The sequence below is a fragment of the Nicotiana tabacum genome, chromosome 19 (genome assembly GCF_000715075.1).
Source record: "Nicotiana tabacum cultivar K326 chromosome 19, ASM71507v2, whole genome shotgun sequence".
In the NCBI taxonomy this organism is placed as follows: Eukaryota; Viridiplantae; Streptophyta; class Magnoliopsida; order Solanales; family Solanaceae; genus Nicotiana; species Nicotiana tabacum.
Genome location: NC_134098.1, coordinates 75977564 through 75987344, shown reverse-complemented (window position 1 = coordinate 75987344; position 9781 = coordinate 75977564). Strand labels below are relative to the sequence as shown.

At 34.9% G+C, this 9781-nt stretch overlaps 1 long non-coding RNA gene across 2 annotated transcripts; it reads right to left on the bottom strand.

Annotated features, from left to right (window-relative positions):
• Nucleotides 1-5001: 5001 nt before the first annotated feature.
• Nucleotides 5002-9329, bottom strand: LOC107783085 (uncharacterized). 2 transcript variants are annotated; one of them, XR_012702806.1, is made up of 3 exons: nt 9072-9329; nt 8635-8731; nt 5002-6290 (listed from the first exon to the last, which is right to left on the bottom strand). It is a non-coding gene; the product is annotated as an uncharacterized LOC107783085 (long non-coding RNA). The 2 variants fall into 2 exon arrangements; XR_001647385.2 differs by having other exon boundaries at nt 8635-8726.
• Nucleotides 9330-9781: the final 452 nt, after the last annotated feature.

Genomic DNA, 9781 nt, shown 5'->3' with positions numbered 1-9781 from the left:
ACGAAGTTAATGAAAAAAGCTAGTAAGCACGAAAAAACATTTAAAATGAAAAAAGAAAAGAAGCTAGTTGAGAAAGAATAGGAAGCGAGGGAAGGTATTAAAGGAGCAACACAAAAATTGCAAAAATAGTGTGATTCCCTAAATTATGGTGTCTTGTTTGGCTTAAATATGTACGGTCAAACATCTCTATAACAGTCTCGTTTGTTCCAAATATTTTTGAATATTATAGCGAAGTGTTGTTCTAGAGAACATATATTATAACATAACATGAAAATTGGTTTCGGAAAAAGCTCGACTTTTATATTGAAATATTGTTATATATGAATACTGTTATAGAGAGATCTGACAGTATAAACAAACAAAAATTAAAAAATACATTTCACATTCCAAATGAATACCACATTCAGTATACATTAAATTCATAAGAAATTGAGTGGCCGAGTGACAAAGAAGAGTAATTAAGAGGATTAAGAAATTAAGTGACTCTTAAATTTACGATTATTCTTAAACTGGTCTGTGCCATTGTTCCTCTCCCACTCTCCCAATGTTCACAAACTCTATCAATACTGAGCGAGCAATAAAAATGACGACCTCTTGCAATTTAGATCTTCCTCGATCTATTGCTCATCAGTAACTCCAAACAGACACTATTACACAATAATAAACATCAATTATAGGAAAGGTGAGGAAAATCAAAATGTTTAGAGTTACTGCGGAAAAAGAAAAAAAGAGGAAAAACATTTTGTTGACCGTACATCTTTATTGAAGGAAAAAAATGTTCAAAAATGAGAAAGCAATACCCGAACTCATTGGAAAAACCTTTTAAAAAGCAAGCAAAAAGGTATAAAAACTACCGAGCCTGCAACAATACTTGCCTCTGCGGGGAATACATCTCATGCAGAAATAATATTCACAGTAATAAAAGCGGAAATATCACATGGCACCGAGATACGGTAATTAACAAGAATAAAAGAGTGATAACGACACCAAGATTTTTACGTGAAAAAACCCTTTGAATAAGGAAAAAAAATCACGACCCCGAGACAAGCAACTGATATCACTATAGCAAGGAATTTTATACTTTGTAGGTCCGAGTAAAATACTCCAAAAACTACTACAACACTCAAAAGAAATAACCCTCTTTTGATATTCCTACTTCACTATAATATCGCTCACTCTCTATTTTTCTCACAGACTATTTTCTTATACCTTGTCTGTGAAACCTCACTCTTTCTTTCGCTCTTTGTTGGTGTATGGAAATGAGAGCTGAAGCTCTCCTTTTATAGCCGAAGCCTTACTCTCCAAAGCCTACTATATTTGATAATTTACACACACTTTTTCTTCTGTTTCTTCAATGTTGATAAATCAACAAAGTTGGCTACCAAACCAAAATAATTCAACAAAGTGGGCTACCAAACCAGAGAAATTCAACAAAGTTGGCTACCAAATCAAAAAAAATTTCCTTAGGCACATGCCTATTACTTTGGCTTTTGAATGAGATAGACCCCATCAATCTCCCCCTCCAGTCTCATTCATCTAGATGAGGTAGCACTATCTTCTAGTTTGAGTGCATGCCGACAAGTTCTTTGCATATCTCGAACTTGTCTCTTGGTACCACATTGGTCAACATATCAGTAGGATTTTCACTCGTGTGAATCTTTTTGACATGTAAAGATTCGTTCTCCACCTGCTCATGAATCCAATGATATCTCACATCTATATGCTTTGTTCTTGCATGGTACATGGAGTTCTTGCTCAAGTCTATTACGCTTTGACTGTCATAATAGACGACATACTCATTTTGATACAATTCCAGCTATTGAAGAAACCGCTTGAGCCATACCATCTCCTTGCCAGCTTCTGTAGCGGCAATGTACTCTACTTCAGTTGTTGAAAGTGTAATACACTTCTGTAATTTAGACTGCCATGATATAGCTCCCCCTGAAAATATAAATACATATCCAGTAGTGAATTTTCTGTTATCAATGTCACCTGCCATATCAACATCTGTATAGCCCTTCAAGATTGGATGAGATCCTCCAAAGCATAAACAATCTCCCACGGTACCTCTCAGGTACCTGAGTATCCACTTGACTGCTTCCCAATGTTCCTTTTCATGATTTTCAAGGAATCTGCTAACAACACCAACTGCATGAGCAATATCAGGTCTGATGCATACCACTGCATACATCAAGCTTTCGACTGCTGAAGAATAAGGAACTCTAGCCATGTTCCCTTTCTCCTCCACTGCTGTACGACACATCTTCTTAATCAACTTTAGATGACTAGCAAGATTCAACTTTTGTGATCGGCCCTTTATCTTTTCCTACAATTAACATGTCATCCATATACAACAACAATATAATAAAGTTATTTTTAAAAAATCTTTTGAAGTATAAACATGGACATGGATCAGAATATGTCTTTGTGTAAGTTTGACTTTTCATGAATGAGTCAAACTTCTTGTACCACAACCTTGGTGCCTGCTTCAACCCATAAAGACTCTTATTCAGTTTGCACACCATGTGTTTCCTTTCAGCTACTTCAAATCCTTCTCACTGCTCTATATAGATCTCCTTTTTCCAAATCTCCGTGAAGAAATACAGTTTTCACATCCAACTGTTCCAATTCAAGATCTAGGCTAGATGCTAAGCTCAAGATTGTTCGAATAGAAGTCATTTTGACAAAGGTGAAAAATTTTTGTCAAAATCAATACCTTTCTTCTGTTCGAAGCCTTTAACCACCAATTAAGCTTTGTATCTGACCAACTTTCCATTTCCATCTTTCTTGATTTTAAAGACTCACTTACATTTGAGTGGTCTTTTACCCTTTGAAAGTTTAACCAGCTTGTAAGTGCCATTTTTCTGTAGAGATTTCATCTCTTCTTGCATGTCTTTCATCCACTGGTTCTTTTCTGGATGGGACATCACCTCCTTAAGACTTTCTGGCTCCCCTTCATCACTGATGAGGACATACTCTGTAGAAGGGTACTTGCATGACTCTTCCCTTGGCCTCTCTGATCTCCTTAGAGGTTGAGGTTGTTCTTCTTCCTGAGTGGGGTACTGCACTTGCTCGACATCATCATCAAGTTGCTCCCCCTGCTCAATAACCTCACCAGATTACTCCCCCTGCTCGGCAACCTCGTCGGGCGTACTTTCTGCACTTGTGGGATAGTTAGAAGAAGAAGGAATGGTAACAAGGTTAGGAATTATACCATCAACTTCACTTTCTCGGAAGATTACATCTCTGCTTCTGATGATCTTCTTCTTTACAGGATCCCACAATCTGTACCCGAACTCTTCATCTCCGTATCCGATGAATATACAGGGAATAGATTTATCATTCAGCTTTGTTCTCTGCTCCTTTGATACATGTGCAAAAGCACTACAACCGAACACCTTGAGATGTGAGTACGACACCTCTTTGTTGATCCAAACTCTCTCTAGGATGTCAAATGCCAACGGAACTGATGGACTCCTATTGATTAGGTAACAGGTTGTCTGAACTACTTCACCCCAGAATGACTTAGGCAGTTTAGCCATTTTGAGCATGTTTCTCACCTTCTCTACAATAGTGCGATTCATCCTTTCAGCTACGCCATTGTGTTGTGGGGTCCCAGGAATGTCTTTTCATGTCTTATCCCATGGCTCGAACAATACTTTTCAAATTTTTCTTGAAGTGTACTCACCTCCATTGTTACTTCGGAGACGCTTTAGCTTTTGGCGTGTCTCCCTTTCCACCATAGCATGGAACTTTTGGAAAAATTAAAACACCCGATCTTTGATTTTTAAAATATAAACCCATAATTTTCGTGAAGCATCATCAATAAAAGTAATAAAATATTTGTTACCGCCCATCGATTCAATTTTTATTGGACCACAAACATCAGAATATACCAAATCAAGCATATTTAATTTTTTTTCAGAATGAGACTCTATCTTGCTTACCAAATAAACAGTAGTCACAAGGTTTTACCGTTGTGCCTTTGGCATAAGAAATGAGTGATTTCTTGGCAAGAATCTGCAATCCCTTCTCGCTCATATGACCCATTCTTTTGTGCCATAAATCTGCAGAAATCTCATCTTGTGCCGCGTTGAATTCACCTTGGCATATTTCTGCATTTGTCATGTACAACGTGCCACGAGCAACTCCCTTTGCAATCACCAATGATTCCTTGGTGAGTCTCCACTTTTGATTTGCAAAATAGTTCTCGTATCCATCTCGGTCTAAAGCAATTCTCGAGATCAAGTTCATCCACAAATCAAGTACATGTCGAACGTCCTTCAGAACCAATGTGCATCCGACATTTGTCTTGATACAAATGTCATCAATCCCCGAAATCTTTGAGTAACTTGTGTTACTCATTCTCACAAGGCCGAAATTACCTGCTACATATCTGCAAAAAAGATATTTTACCGGTGTGGCATGATAAGATGTTGTTGTATCAACCACCCATTCCGACTCTGGACCTGATAAGTGCATGCATTCCTCTTCCTCGTTTATAAAGAGGACAACATTATCAATGTTTTGCACCATGGCGGCTATGTTGTCTTCATTCTTCTGTCCACTAGTTTCACCTTTGCCCTTCCTTAGATTTGGGCAATCTCTTTTGAAGTGACCTGGTTGATCACAATTGTAATAATTTCTAGCTCTTGATTTGGATCGGTTCTTAGACTTCCCACGAGCTCCGGTTCTACTATAGTTGCTCAAACTCATTTGATAACTCTGCCTCTACCTTCTGTGATGAGAGCATGTCCTTGATTTTCAGGCTTCTTTCTCATCTTCTCATTAAGTAGAAGAGCCGATGTGACATCTTTCAACTCAATGGTAGTCTTACCGTGCAGGATGGTTGTTGCCAGATTATCGTACGAAGATGGCAACGAGTTCAACAGCAAGATAGCTTTATCTTCTTCCTCGATTTTCACTCCGAGATTGGCGAGCTGTGTGATTAGTATGTTAAGCACATTTAAATATGAGAAAAAATTCGTACCTTCACCCATGTGTAGGGCGTATAGCTGCTTCTTCAGGTACAATTTATTTGTTAGCGTTTTGGACATATATATGCTTTCCAACCTTGTCCAAATGCCACAGTCTTCATCAATGATGTTATTTACCACATCATCTGATAAGTGCAACCTGATTGCACTAGCAGCCCTTTCATCCAAGTCATCCCAATCCTCAACTTTTATGGTATCAGGTTTTTGGGCATCAGCATCTAGTACCTTTTGTAATTCTTGTTGGATGAGCAGATCTTTCATCCTTCTTTGCCATGTTGAGAAACCGTTATTTCCGTTAAATTTTGTTACCTCGTACTTTACTTCGGATATTTTTATTTTTCACCGAGTATAGTACAACCGATAGTGAATAGTATTTCTGTGAACGAGTAGAACCTGTGCTCTGATACCAGTTGTTGGGAATAAATCCTCTAGAGAAATAATATTCACAGTAATAAAAGCGGAAACATCACGTAGCACCGAGATACGGTAATTAACAAGAATAAAAGAGTGACAACGACACCAAAATTTTTACGTGAAAAACCCTTTGAATAAGGGAAAAAAATACGACCCCGAGACGAGCAACTGATATCACTATAGCAAGGAATTTTATACTTTGTAAGTCCGTGTAAAATACTCCAAAGACCACTACAACACTCAAAAGAAATAACCCTCTTTTGATATTCCCACCTCACTACAATATCGCGCATTCTTTATTTTTCTCACAGACTATTTTTTTTATATCTTGTCTGTGAAACCTCACTCTTTCTTTCTCTCTTTGTTGGTGTGTGAAAATTAGAGCTGGAGCTCTCCTTTTATAACCGAAGTCTCATTTTCTAAAGCCTAATATATTTGACAATTTGCACACATTTTTCCTTCTGTTTCTTAAATGTTGACAATTCAACAAAGTTGACTAGCAAACCAAAGAAATTCAACAAAGTTGGCTATCAAACAAAAGAAATATTTCTTAGGCACATGCCTATTACTTTAGCTTTTGAATGAGATAAAGCTCATCAGCATCAATTTCTTATTTTAAGTCTGCTTTGTGGTGGGAACTTTCATACAACAATAAAAACCTTTACTTCTCATCTATATACATAATAGTAGGATATAAATTCTGGAAAAGAAAAAGTTGTGAGAGAAATAAAAGATATTGAGTATAATTTTACCTGGGCTGATAATCATTAACTAAAACTATCACAATACCGTATTAAGAGTTATGAAATTTGCTTAGTATCCTGATCGGGGCTTCCTTCTTGTCCTCCCTTTTAACATACTTTAATTTTTATGGTATATCTGCCATTAAAGAAATGCTAAAATAGTTAGTACAAATACGAGAAACGGTAATCACATTGATTCTCTTGTGCCGCAATTTCTATTTACTGCAAAAGAAAATAGGGAAAAGGTCCAAAAATGACTTTGTGGTATTAGAAATGGATCAATTATAACCTCCATTTAAATTTGAGTTCAAAAATGACCCGGCCGTTATAAAATGGGTCTAATAATGCCCTTGTGTTATTCAAAATGGATCAATTATAACCCTCATTTAAATTTGAGCTCACTAATGACCCTGCCATTAAAGAATGGGTCTAATACTGCTATTTTTCTCGGTCAATAATGATTAGGGGTGCAAATGAATATTTAAAAACCGACTAAACCGACATAATCGTACCATGCCGAACCGATTTTTAGGTTTTCTTTTTAATAAAACCGTATGTTTTTATATAAATCTATAACTGTACCGATAATTATGGTAGATTTTTTATTTTATAAAAATAAACCGAAAAAATATTGAACCATACGGTTCAATATTTGCAAAATATATATTTTTAAGTCTTTTCAGTTTTTTTAAAGTATTTATTTTTGTAAAAACTGGAAAAAAAATATTTTTTTAAAAATACTTTTAAAAACTGAAAAATATATATTCTGTAAAAACTAGAAAAAAAAAGGAATTTGCAAAATATATATTTTTAAGTCTTTTCAGTTTTTTTAAAGTATTTTTTTTGTAAAAACTGAAAATTTTTTTAAAAAAAAATGGAAAAAAAAAACTCTCCTAAAGCAGTGGACTACATATGCATTAGTTTTTAAAAAAATAAAAATATTTTGCAATTTTTTTTTTTTCAATTTGACGGTTCAATATTTTTTCGGTTTATTTTTATAAAATAAAAAATCTACCATAATTATCGGTACAGTTATAGATTTATATAAAAACATACTGTTTTATTTAAAAAAAACTTAAAAATCGGTTCGGCACGGTACGATTATGTCGGTTTAGTCGGTTTTTAAAAATTCATTTGCACCTCTAATCATTATTGACTGAGGGAAATAGCAGTATTAGACCCATTCTTTAATGACAGGGTCATTAGTGAGCTCAAATTAAAATGAGGGTTATAATTGATCCATTTTGAATAACACAAGGGCATTATTAGACCCATTTTATAATGGTAGGGTCATTTTTGGACTCAAATTTAAACGGGGGTTATAATTGATCCATTTCGAATACCACAAGGTTATTTTTGGGCATTTTTCCAAGAAAATATAATAATTCAAACTCAATATGAGAATATTATGTGAATACAATTTCTTGTCCGACAACATAGCTCTAAATTCGATAGAACTACCACCTAAAAAGATTCCTCGTACTTTGCTAATATCTCTTATGATGATGAACCAAGTCAAATGGGCATGGGCAAGAATGATGTCAAAGTACTAAATCAAAACAAAGAATGAAAAGGAAGAAGATAAACTAAGAAAAAGAACAATAAAAATAACCGGTACACCTTGAAATGTAATGACGCCAAAGTAGGATCTTTAAATATTCCAATACCCCACTATTGGAAAATTCACCTATGGCTACACATAGAAAACCGTTGCAACAGATAGGTAAATCGTTGCCATAGAGGTATTGCAATGGCTCAGTGCCCGTTCCACCAGCTACCGTGCCTATAGATCTTAAGGAACGGTTTTTGGAACGGTTCAGATAACCGTTTCTATAGTATAGTCTATCACAACAGTTTTCCCTCTTCCTATTGGAACGATTATTCTTATCAACTGCAACAGTTGAATTCTGTTACCATAACGTTTAATGCAACGGTAAATAACCGTTACTATGTCTATTAAACCGTTACGGCTATTATAGAAATGACAACGATTTCTTTAAGATATTGCAACGGTTGAACTATGCAACGGGTTTTAGATTATTTTGGAACGGTTTGTATGTCCTATGGCAACGGTTCTGTTAGCTATTGTAACAGTTTAATTGAATTGAAAATATTGCCCTTGTTGTAAATAAAGATTTACATATATATTTACAATAAACTATAAAACACTAAAATTTATATAAATAACAAAATAAAACTATTCATAATCCAAATTGTCCAACAAGCTAATAAATCCATAGAAGTGATGAAATGTTACCAGGTACATACATTTTATATTTCAAGAGTTAAAAGTTTTAAAATGTTGATAAAGAAAACCTTTTAATTATGTTCATAGTACAATTTCAAAAGCAAGATATTTAATTAAATTAGAAGAATCAGATTAACTTTAACCAATCAGAAGCATAATTAAACAGCAAATTCCCAAGATTATTTAAATTATCCGTGACTTTTTTCACTTTGTACATAAAGACAGAACACACCTTTTTCTCACAGAATTGGATTTTCTGTATCTATCTTTTTCTTTGTTTCTTCAATGGCTTCTCTGCATCTGGACTTTAAGCTTTGGGAGTGGCTGTACTACAAAACACACACACAAAATTAACCGTCAAACAAATACAAAACCAAAATCCCACATGAAGGAAACTTACAGAAACACAGAAATTTAAACAAAAACACAAAAAATCAACCCACGAGCAACCAACCCAGAAATTTAAACAAAAATACAAAAAACCAACCCAAAAATTTAAACAAAAATAAATTAAAAAAGCTGCAAAAAATTAAGCCTTCAACCATGAGCTTATACTCAAGTTGAGACCCACTTTCAAGATTGATATACCGAATTGATTAATTCATGAATGAGGCCCAAAATCAACACCCACACGAGTTAAGAAATTTTTGCAATTAAGAGTATATTTACCGATTTTCAGATTTGGAGAAACTCTAAAGGATTAGTATGCCGCCTCCGGTGCGGCCGATTATGGAGGAGTTGTTGAGCCTGGAGGAGATTGTCGATCGTCTCCTCGTAATTTCCGAAAGCATAGAGGTGTTGAGCCTGGAGGAGAATGCTAAAGATCTAGTGTGACTTGTACGCTAAAATTAGGGGTTTACATATTTGGTATTTTATTAGATAACTAAAAAATAAAAATTGAAAATCATATTTTGGGCCCCTTTCATTTTAGCGGGTATAGAAAATTTGGGTGAAAAATAAGGAGGGGATTAATGACCATCGCGATAGCAAAACCAATTTATCCAACCATTACCATAGATAGATTTATTGCTACGGTTATACAAAACGTTGCCATATATACCTCTATCGGAACGGTTTTAAGACTATTATAACGGTTCGGTTGCTAAGTGTCCCGGTAGTTCCAATAATTATTTGTAACGGTTAAAACTGTAACAATACACCATCTATAGTAACGGTTACTGATCCCTAGCAATAAAAAGCGTTGCCATAGCTCCAATTTCTAGTAGTGTCATATGAGACATATTTTTATGGGCTAATTTTGCCACTCGTAGTTTATATTGGTATTTTTTACTTGGACATGTGCCTTAAAATTTGTTTGGCCAAACCTCTAAATATTACTAATTTTGAAAAGCGTTAAGACAAAAATATCACAAATACAC